This window comes from Pimephales promelas, chromosome 4 (genome assembly GCF_988280905.1).
Source record: "Pimephales promelas chromosome 4, fPimPro1.hap1.1, whole genome shotgun sequence".
In the NCBI taxonomy this organism is placed as follows: Eukaryota; Metazoa; Chordata; class Actinopteri; order Cypriniformes; family Leuciscidae; genus Pimephales; species Pimephales promelas.
In genome coordinates, this window is record NC_142772.1 from 15395917 (window position 1) to 15408164 (window position 12248).

The window sequence follows — 12248 nt, forward strand, 5'->3', positions numbered from 1 at the left end:
CATTCAAAACATATAGGCTACACATTCATTTTACAGGGCCATAGACAGGGCTTTATAATCAAAGAGGTCCTAAATTTGAGGTTGGGGCTTCAAATTTTTTTTTATTTCTCTGATGTGCATTTCAAGACGTTTGAAGACCAAAAAAAGAATAAGAAATAGCTGTAAAACCATGTCAGTGGGCAGTACATTCCCCGCTGAGCTTTTTTAATGTACTAAAGGCTACAATTTTTATTATATTCTCAATATACACATATTACTCTTGTGGCTAAAATGATGAAAACGGCTTTGTTAATGTTTCTTGTCCCCTCGCAATGACAGTAAACTATTAAATTGCATGAGTCACGTTACAGGCCTATTTATTTCAGTTCAAAATGGCGAAATTAGACAAAACTATATTAGTTTGCCTGTTTTTTTGTTTTTTTTTTTCATTCGTTTAACATTTATGACCTAAAAAAATGTAAAATATGAAGTTTAGCCACTTACATCTTATCTCGCACTTGCCGGTAAACTGAGTGTCGAGTTGCTCTGCTGAAATTCGCGCTCTGCGTCTGTGAATATAAAGCCCGGCCCGCCTACTTTGATTTGATTTGTCATCTCAAATATTCTGACATTGACGAGCAGTGACAGACCAATGAGGCTCAGATGAACAACACGAACACACACACACACCCTGTCCTCTGTTTTTGACGTGCTCTCTGCTCGCGCGCTGAATCTGATAACAGAACTTACTTCGGGAACACGGAATTCTGTCGCCAACATTTAGGCGGGCTGATGTCGTAGGAAATGTATTTCACAAAACGATGTTGTTACGAATCCTCACGCTTTTTAAAGTGGGCATACGGAGATCTTTGACATTTCCTAGTGGGCATACGCAAATCCTTGACATTTTCTAGTGGGTATACGGCGTATACCTGCGTATCACGTAGACTACACCACTGGACTACAGTATGCATTCGAGGGATATATTCACGACATTATATGCAACCGATTAGAGAATAATTTCTTAAAAATTGAAGTTGAAGCCTAACGTTATGGGACGCAAATGGGAAACACAAATTGAGGAACAGCTATACACAGCAGGGTATGTAAAAATAATCTTAATAATTATAAATCAAACAGCTTATCAATAAATCTTGTGGAATAACACTAATACCGGGAGAGCCGCGATCGGATTGGGTTAAGTTACTTAGTAAGGGGTAACGTTAGGACGTCGATTAACAAAATGCTGAAATATATTTTAAAAAGTATGTAAGTGAGCCTTGTCTTGTCTCTTTAATCGTCTTATTTTACGTTATCATTATGACCAAAGAACTGTCAATATTTCCAAGCAATAAGTGTTTTTGTTAAGCATGTCGACATTTACCAGTAGTTGTGAATGGGTCTCACACATAGATGCTAGATCACGCCAATCATTTCTCCCCTTGGCTTTTAGATTTTCTGGAAGGAAAACAATTCCTCTCCCCCGTCCAAACTTTTAGTATACCGGTATCAGATTTGCACAATCCATACGCACAATGCTTCAGCATGTTTCCCTCGTTCGAAAGCTTGCCAGACCTCCCGCGCATAGTTACGGTTGCTAAAACATGATTGGCCTGTGGCGGTTTTCGGGCGTGGCTTAGCGAAGGGTCAATTTTAAATGATTCGAGCTTTGTGACATGTTGCATTATCCTGCTGGAAGTAGCAAAGGATGGGTACATGGTGGCCATGAATGGAATGAACATGGTCAGAAACAATGCTCAGGTAGGCCGTGGCATTTAAATGATGCCCAACTGGCACTAAAAGGCCTAAAGTGTGCTAAGAAAACATCCCCCACACCATTACACCACCACCACCAGCCTGCACAGTGGTAACAAGGCATGATGTCCATGATCCATGTTCTCATTCTGTTAATGCCAAACTATGACTCTACCATCTGAATGTCTCAATAGAAATCGAGACTCATCAGATAAGGCAACGTTTTTCAAGTCTTCAACTTTCCAATTTTCGTGAGCTCTTGCAAATTGTAACCTCTTTTTCCTTTTTGTAGTGGAGATGATTGGTACCTGGTGGGGTCTTCTGCTGTTGGAGCCTATCCGCCTCAAAGTTGTGCATGTTGTGGCTTCACAAATGCTTTGCTGCATACCTCGGTTGTAACAAATGGTTATTTCAGTCAAAGTTGCTCTTCTATCAGCTTGAATCAGTCAGCCCATTCTCCTCTGACCTCTAGCATCAACAAGGCATTTTCGCCCACAGGGCTGCCGCATACTGAATGTTTTTCCCTTTTCACACCATTCTTTGTAAACCCTAGAAATGGTTGTGCGTGAAAATCTCAGTAATTGAGCAAATTGTGAAATACTCAGACGGGCCAGTCTGGCACCAACAACCATGCCATGCTCAAAATTGCTTAAATCACCTTTCTTTCCCATTCTGACATTCAGTTTGGAGTTTTCCAAAATTACTAGCCACACAACACTTTTACTAGCCACATTTTAAATGGGGCTTAAAGCGTGCTAAAATTTAATAATATTATTATTAGCTCTGATAAGGTTGTAAAGCTAATTTTTTGAAAACATGTTGTCTATTAAGATAAACACATACAATAGCTTATTATTGTATATAATAAAAGTGCTGCATCTTTTTTTTCTTTTTTTTACAGCAGTAAATACTTTAATACAGAGTAGAACAATTATCTGCATTAGAAACAATGAGCAAAGAATACATTATTTTTTCTAAGAAAAAATCCACAATTAAGGCAACAGGATTACAACTTTTTATAGGCCTATATTAGCCTGGCATGCCAGACCTACATCAAGATGTTAGGTCTGGAAACTCATCATTGACAGGGCTCAATCCGAGGGGCGGGATAAACGGTTGTCTTTCAAATTCTCTCTGCACGCAATTGGATAGTGCTAAAGCCAATCAGAGCAACGAAGAAGATGACGTACTCAGCGGAGCAAGTTGATATATTAAACTTTTACCGTATCCAGTCCAGCTGTCAACATTGAAAATAAGGGAGATTTCCCAGAATCCATCCCCAAAATAAGGGATTTTTTTTGTTTTTTACACGACCCACAAACTTTAAGAATAAAACACTAATCATTAAAAGTCTAAAGAGTTTATAACTAGCCTAACAAGTTACATATGTGTGAGAGAGAAAGAGACACTATGTGTGTGTGTGTGTGTGTGTGTGTGTGTCTGTGTGTATGAGAGAAAGAGACAGTATGTCATTAAAAAAATAATATAGAGAATGTTTAAATACTAATATCAGCTTACGAGGGAAACGGAGGCGGAGTAGTGGTGCTTGCTTGAGATGTTTCGGGAGAGGTCCATGCGGCTATACCGATCAGAGCGCGCGCTGACACGGAGTAAAGCCTTTATCCTCGACGCCACAGCACGAGTGCGGCAAAAATGACTAGTTGATCGTTTCGCCACAGCTTTTTGTAACAGCGCACGCGGTGCCGGTCGCATCCGAGGATGAATGACTTAAAACCGAGTATGTCCGAGCTTGCTCTGACCGTCTCAACTCTGTCGTCATTATGTTAAGCCCGCATACCGACTCTATACACGATGTGATTGTCCCTAACAGAGTTCAATTTTTCCACTTCGAAAGTCAACGGAGAGTTGCTAGACCACACTTGGCTGCAAAATAATTTTTGCTGCCGCTAGGGTGCGTCTAGATTTCTAGGCTAGGCCTATATGGCAGTTTTGGGGACTTTGAATTGTTTGTCAATAAATAAACAGCTTATCAATAAATCTTGTGGAATAACACTAATACCGGGAGAGCCGCGATCGGATTGGGTTAAGTTACTTAGTAAAGGGTAACGTTAGGACGTCGATTAACAAAATGCTGAAATGTATTTTAAAGTATGTAAGTGAGCCTTGTCTTGTCTCTTTAATCGTCTTATTTTACGTTATCATTATGACCAAAGAACTGTCAATATTTCCAAGCAATAAGTGTTTTTGGTAGTAAGTGTGCTTGCTTGAGATGTTTCGGGAGAGGTCCATGCGGCTATACCGATCAGAGCGCGCGCTGACACGGAGTAAAGCCTTTATCCTCGACGCCACAGCACGAGTGCGGCAAAAATGACTAGTTGATCGTTTCGCCACAGCTTTTTGTAACAGCGCACGCGGTGCCGGTCGCATCCGAGGATGAATGACTTAAAACCGAGTATGTCCGAGCTTGCTCTGACCGTCTCAACTCTGTCGTCATTATGTTAAGCCCGCATACCGACTCTATACACGATGTGATTGGCCCTACCAGAGTTCAATTTTTCCACTTCGAAAGTCAACGGAGAGTTGCTAGACCACACTTGGCTGCAAAATAATTTTTGCTGCCGCTAGGGTGCGTCTAGATTTCTAGGCTAGGCCTATATGGCAGTTTTGAGGACTTTGAATTGTTTGTTTTGCATCAGCATTTCCTCAGAGCTCTGACTTAAAGGGGGGTTGACTGCTTTTTTTATTTGCATGATTGTGTTTATGGGGTGCAATATAACATGTATTCATGGTTTTTCTTTTTTAAAAAGTCTTATTTTTCATAAACTTCACCTTTATTGTAAGCCGCGTTCTCCTCTGTCCTCGAACGGCCGGTTTACTTCCTGATTCTATGAAACCACTCCCTTATAAACACGTAGTGGGCTCAGATTGGTTAGTTTGGGCCGGTGTGTGGTGATTGGCTAAACTGTTACTCACGTTGTCCGGAAGGTTAATGTAAGACTTAAATGTAGCACATTATATTAAAAAAAAATAATCCTGATGTTATATTTGAATATTTCACTGTTAATTCATCAGTATATTGTGTTAAAGTGGATGTTGTTGGAGGGACTTTTATTATGACGGGGGTACAGAGAGAGGAGAGCGGGAGAGAGAGAGGAGAGCAGAAGTAAAAGGAGTTAATAAAAAGTAGTGATGGGAAGTCCGGTTCTTTTCCGCGAACCGGTTCTTTCGGACAGTTCGTTTTAATGAACCGGTTCAAAAAAAACGGTTCACCAGTTCTTTTACGTCATCACGTAAAGACGTCAATTCTATCATCCCGGCTAGGGATGCACCGAAATAAAAATTCTTGGCCGAAACCGAAAACCGAAAAAAAGGAAACCAAGGCCGAAAACCGAAACACCGAAAGAAATTATGCCAATTATTAGTATCATTGCATTTATGCCTATGACTGTGTACAAACTTTACTAAAATCAAGACATTGCAATTGCATAAATTAATATAACATTTTCAAAGAATAAATCAATTACAAATTATGCAAATATTTATTTAGCACAATGTACAGTATAAAATGAAATTCAAACTAAAATGTTTAACTTGACCCCACTCATGTGTGCACTAAATAATAATCTACTGGCCTGCAGAAAGGTTTTAAAATGAAATGTTCTCTCAAAAACAAAGCCGAGCGCAAACTTCTCATCACACTAGCACCCAGTTTGCAGGTCTAAATTAGTTACATTTTAAAAATTTAGCATACAATAGCATAAAAAGCCTTTTTAAATGAACAATGGTCCATGTTTAATACAAATGTACATGAAACTTAATGAAACATGTTTAGTGAACGTAGAAAATATTTAAGAGAGCATTAATTTAGTTCTATACATACGTTCTCATATACATTATTTTTTTGTAATGTCACAAGTAATAATCTCAGGGTTTACTGGGTTTTATATGATTATTTTTGTATTGGTGGTGGAATACTAAAAAATAAACATTGTCATGTATTTATCTGTCTTCTTCTCACCGATTCCTGATGGTTAGAGGACAGTTACTGAGTCGTCCCCTGTCGTTTCAAGGAATGGTACAACGGAGAGCGCGTCAAGTATAAACGCCTCGACCATTTGGAGTGGTGCACGCGCTGTTTGTGGAAACTCACGCTGCCTTGTTTACTTTCGCCTGCCTCCGCAGCGCGAGTCTTATTTATAATTTTTAATTGTTTCATCCACCTATATCTGCTCTAAACAATGCGTGCCGCCATGACAACGACTCCGGTTGCGAGCGGGTCAAGAGCGGTGCGCGCGCTGTCTGTGGAGACTCGCGCTGCCTTGTTTATACTTTCGCCTGCCTCCGCAGTGCGAGTCTCCACAGACAGCGCGCGCACCGCTCTTGACCCGCATTGTTTAGAGCAGATATAGGTGGATAAACAAGGTTTCCGTCTCATCGCGGGTTCAGATACACTGAAATACGTCCACACCACAGACATGTTGCTTCAGACAAGCACGTGCAGGTCGCGGTGTCTGTTTGCGTCATCACAACATCTCGGCCGTATTGTTTCGGTGATAAAAGTCTTTCGGCCGAAAACCGAAAATGCACTTTTGGGCCATTTTCGGCCGAAAATTTTCGGCGGCCGAATATTCGGTGCATCCCTAATCCCGGCGGATGAAAATACTTTAAATTAAAGGCATTTGCAATCATAACTTCAGGTAAATAATAGTACACATCGTCATAATCATCTTGGATAAGTTTCTTACATTTACATTTTGAAAACGAACCCTGCTGCAGCCTAGGCGATGTGCTAATGCGGATGTTTTACATTTTTTAAATATCTAAAATGCATAAATGGTCTTCATCATTTTATTTGTTATTAAATAAACGTACATTTCGCCAATTCGCCCTCTCATTTAAGTCCTGGGTTCACCCGTACTACTGCGTGCTCATGTATCAGCTCAGGATCAGCCGGCCGAAAGAAAGTTCTGTTCAGAGAGGGTGCTATCACACATGCGCAGTATCTCCAGCTCATCGGTTCTCTGTATCGAACGTGTCCGAAAGAAACAGTACTTGGTTCTGTACTGGTGATTCAAGAACTGCAACAACCAGTTCTCGACAACACGAGAACCATAGCATATGCCTGTGTGTGCTGAGCTGAAACCTGAATATACAGTCGACAAAACTAAAAAATCGATGCATGTCTGTCTCCAATATAACCTACTGTAGCCTATACAGTATACATGTTTATAATGAGTTAACATAACCAATTAAACATATATGTTTAATTCGTTATGTTAACACATTATAAACATTTACTAAGCAGTGCACCATTAAAACCTTGGCAAGAGCTTACATCAGAGATTTATATTGTTACTTAAAAATTAAATGAGGTGTTCCTGAAAATATTATTTTAGTATAATAATAAATGTTTAGTTTGACAGTTTTACAATCCAATCATTGTTTCCAAACTTTGAAATAATACAGTGATAATACAGTAATTATGCGATAAACATGTTTCCAAAATGTTTTATTTGTTACTGATTTTCAACTAAATACTTAGGAAACGTACATTTCGTCCCTCAGAAAAAATTGCACGCATGCTCAGCTCATCAACTCATCAGTTCTCTGTATGTCGAACGTGTGCGAAAGAAACAGTTCTCGGTTCTGTACTGGTTATCCGACCGCTGTACCTGTACGTTCGGTAGTACACGCATGCGCAGTATCAGCTGCTCAGTATCAGCTGCTCGTGCTCATCACTTCTCTCAGCACCAACATATGTCTCCGTTCAGTGAACTTATTGAGTTACTGGAATAAAATGTACTTCTGGATATTGGTTTATTTCGATTCGGAGGGACTGTCAGGCATGTCTGAAAGTGAGTAACTTTAGTAACTTGTGGTTTAGCGCTGACGCAAGACGCAAACTGTTTCTAACAATTCAGTCCGATTTATGCTGGGCTTACACCAAAGGATTTTCACAGTCCCAGACTAAAGACCGGCAGTCTTTAGAAATCTCACTGGAATCTCGGCGCGCTCCCGTCGTCTCGATCTTTAAATGTGAGGTGATAATCTGCAGTCGACGACCCGATTTATGCCAGTCTTTCTCTAGTCTTTCATATCAAACATGTTTGATATTATCGTAAGTCCTAGCGTAGTCCTAGTGATGTAAAACAATCAACAACCAATAAAATTGAGGTTTGCGTGTCCGCCTCTCACACCAGAGACACAAGTTCGAGACCCACTCATGGGAGCTGTCTCAGGGAACCGGCTGGATGTGATGGTGATTACACATTGTTTCCTGATATTGACTTTTTTCCTTACCAGAGAAGTTTTTTTTATATCTACTAGGGCTGGGCGATATGGAGCAAAAAATTATAGCTCGATATATGATAGAAAGCAGAACGTGGGTATATATATATATAGCCGTATTTTCCGCACTTAAGGCGCACCTTCAATGAATGACCTATTTTAGAACATTTTTCATATATAGAGGGCGCACTGGATTATAAGGCACATAAGATACTACAGTCACATGTTTGACTGGGTTTACATTATGCATTCACTAGATGTGCTGGGAATGTAGCGAGTGCGCGGCGCCGGAGGTGAGGCGTTTATTAGAGTGAGCGTGCTCGGGCGGGCACGACATTCGCAGGCTGACTCATATGAGCATTCAGCGCCGGGGACAGTGTCTGTTCGTGTGTCTGTTAAGAGTGAGCGGGAGACACACATAACCTGATTTATACGAGGTTGAACTGGCCGTGTGACAAAGCGGGCATAAGATGGACACGAGCGCGAGTTCACGGGCGAATTTAATAACGCGGAGCGTTGTCAACCAATTTATCCAAGGCGCTTGATATAAGGTGCTCCGGATTATAAGGCACACTGTTGTTTTTTGAGAAAATTAAAGGCTTTTAAGTATTCATTTGCTGCTATTATGCGCAGTTGAGTGTACAATACAGGTTTACTGTGCGTGTCACATAAAATGTACTTCTGTTGCTTGCAAACGCACTCTTCTGAGGAGACAGGGATTTCCAAATGTGTTGCTCTGATTCCAATGTACGAATACACTTCAGGCTCACTCTCGCTAGTATCCAAGGTAAATCATCAACACTATCATCCCTTACAAGTGTTTTATTTAACTGAATTCATCACAATAAGGACACATGATGCGCAGTATTACTTACTGAACAAGTGCGCGCCCTAATCCGTGTTGCTTTCACATTCACGCAACCGCGGCACTAGAATGATGGGAGGAATTTGGTGGGAAGCTAAAATAATCTAGTTGTAGTCTTGTAAATAGTGTCACTACAAGATTCAGTGTTCGTAAAATCTTTAGTCTGAGACTAAAAACTCTGAACCCAAAGTCTTTAGATGTGAGCTGATAATCTTATAAAGTCTTTTCTAAATCTTTCAAAGTCTTTTGGTGTACGCCCGGCATTAGTGTACTGCATCGACCGGTTCACTAAAAAGAACCGGTTCAAAAGAACGATTCGTTCACGAACCGGCCATCACTAATAAAAAGTGAGAAAAGAGCTCGTCCGTGTCCGAGGTTTTATTTGATATATTCCTAAAGTTATCTTAAGATTAAAGCCCCGAAAACACCCACAATCAAATATTACACTGGTGGCAGCGGTGTTTTTTGTCGGATATTCGAGTTTCTTTTTTTTTCCGCCTAACGTTACACTTCGCACGAACGCAGTCTGTACATTACTGCGATTTCAGCGAGACGCTACGAACGTTGATGTGCCGTGAATAAACTTCAGTGATGTCATCAGACGAGGAAGCACAACCGCCGCGGGAGAACAATGCGCGGACGCGCCACTTACAAACCCCAAAGGTTGCTTTACCGTCGCCATTTTGCAACGATGGCTCTGAGTCTTTTCAGATGTGGGCCCGTCGTTTTGAGGTAATTCAAGAGGCTCGCTATAAAGATAGCTAGATTGCCACCTGAACTGTTTATTGTTTGGGACAATTTTCCATCCGAAATTCAGCACTCTTTTGCTGCAGTGAAAAAACAACTACAAGATGCTTTTGGTCAGAAGGATGTAATTGCGTCTTTTCAAACATTTCCAAATTCACGCCACAAATTGCCTAATGAAAAGCCTTTTCCAGATTTTGAGCAGAATGCTTCTGAATACAAGAAACTGTCGAGATTTCTGTCTGGTTTAGATCAAGAACTCCAGATTAAATGTCATGAGAGGGGCGTGAAAGCGTTTAAAGACACCTTCCAAGTCGCTACTCAAGCTGAACGGGCGCGCCAGGCCGCCAGATTGGTGCAGCCGGTTCCATCTGCAGTGAGAGGCAATTCGGCAGCACAGACAGTGAATGTTATTTCTGACACTGACACTCATTTTCTGAAGCAAGCGGTTGTTGATCTAACTAACACAGTTAAATACTTAAAGGGCATATTGCAGGTTAGAGGACCCAATGAGTCAATGCATAGAAAAACAATGTAGGAACTAGATTTTCTTTAAAGGGGACATATCATGCAAAATCCACTTTTTTAGCCCTTAAATGCATTTTGTTGTATATTTGGAGTGTTTATAAGAACAGAAAAGACGAAATTATTCTCTTCAGGTGATTCGTTTATATCTTTATATTCTGTTTTGGTCATATTTTTCAACCTGTTCAGATTTTTCTGTTGTCTATGACGTTTTTTGAGGAAGTGCGTCACCGTATTTGCAGCAGAACTGCCAAATAAGGACATTGACTACCGGTCCAAAACTTCGAGCAATCCGCCATTATTATTTCTCGCTCAGATTTTGTAGTCCGAGCTCAATGATGCAGAAGTTACGAGAGGGCAAGTCAAAATGTTCGGTTGTTAGTGACCTGAAGCACTTTAAGGATTCCCACTTCAACAACCTCCGCCAGTATAAAGAAGGGTTTGCCGATTGACTTCGTCTGAATGAGAGGTAAATTCCTTCTATCATTGGAGACGACGAACACAGCATTTCGACCACATTGTGGTCATGGTTTAGCAGTACCTTTGTCTTTCTTTGTTTTTGTTTTGAAGTAACGTTACATGTCTGCAGTATTATTGTTCTTGAGTTTCATCAATGGTCATTTAGCTGCGTTGTTTTCTGATGCTTTTCTAAACGTATTATATTGTCAATACAGATTTTTTTTGTGGTAAGATTAGACCGTAGTCATTTATCTTGTCAGTGTGCTTGTTTTAACAAGAGAAATAGTCGACTTTCACTAATAACACAAAACAGTTAACTCACTGTAACAAAGTTCAGGGAAGAAGGAGGCAGGAACCGGATAATAATGAAAAATAAAACTTTATTTAAACAAAATAAACAAACAAAATACCTGCCAGCAGCCCCTCACGGACGACTGCTGGCTACCGAAAATAAAATATAAAATACCGGCCAGCAGCCCCTCGCGGACGACTGCTGGCTTACCAAATAAAATATAAAACACAAACAAAAGCAGGCCTGTTCCTCTCTCGATCATCCACTCCGTCGCTCCCCCTTTATGGCTCCGCTCCTTCGTGAGAGATGCGAGACCGGTGTGCTTCGCAGGTGCTGCTCATTAGCAATCGCAACACCGGCCTCGCGACTTTCTCTCACGTCCCTCGGCCGTCCTGCTCACCACACTCACATACCAAAGAAGTGGTTGTTCTGCAGGTTCGTCGTCATCTTTATCAACTCGCTCGCTCTGGCTCGAATATGTAAGGCTTGATGGACAAGTCTTCTGTTGTTGACATTTTATTAAAGTGTGAATAAAAATGTTCTTTGAAGGTATCGTATATAATCGTATATCTCTAATCAAACTACAATAATGGCCGAATGTGGGGAGTTGAACTGACTGTGAACTCATCGACCTGGAGAGCGGGCGGGGTGTGACACATCTCCTTTTTATTTAAAGGGGTCGCATTAAAACGGGTCGCTCAAAGACGCACATCAGAAAAGGGGTAGAAAAGGGGCCTGTGGAGCTATAATAATGAGGAATTCAGACCCAAGCATTGCAGTTATGTTTTATATAGACCACAACGGTATTTATATGTAAAAATGAATGATTTAAAAGCATGATATGTACCCTTTGAAATATACACTCAAAAAAATGATGTGTTGGCTTTACTTAACTTTTTCATGTAAACAGGTTCCACTGGTTCCACATAACTTTGTTTTGTTAAACAAACATAATTTGTTCATGTAACTTCAACATCATGGAAGTCATTTTAAGCCATCCAATCAAACTCTGAGCTGAGTGTTAAATGAACACTGAAGCAGTGTTAAAGATAATGAGACAATTAAGTGATTAATTTAGTGATGATTGAGCATTATTGAAAACACCTGATGTTAACAAGCAGAATCACTGAAGGAGAAAATCACAAATTGTAAGCCACCGTTATGGAGATCAGTGTCTGCTTTAGTTGGGCTCTTGATCCTTATACTTTTACTTTAAACTTTGTTTGGCTGCTGTTATTGATTTATAACAGTCAAATGAACAAAGAAAACTGTGATCCGATGGTGTTGGTTATGTTTTGACATAATCATGCTGTGATCTGAAAATTCCAAAAATTCGTAATTCTGATGGTTAGGATTAATTTGCTAGCAACAGTTTAGTGA

General features: G+C 40.4%; 1 protein-coding gene across 3 annotated transcripts in view; it reads left to right on the forward strand.

Moving 5' to 3' along the window:
* Positions 1-12248, forward strand: part of abr (ABR activator of RhoGEF and GTPase) — a 490118-nt gene that overhangs the window by 93381 nt on the left and 384489 nt on the right. The window lies entirely within an intron of this gene.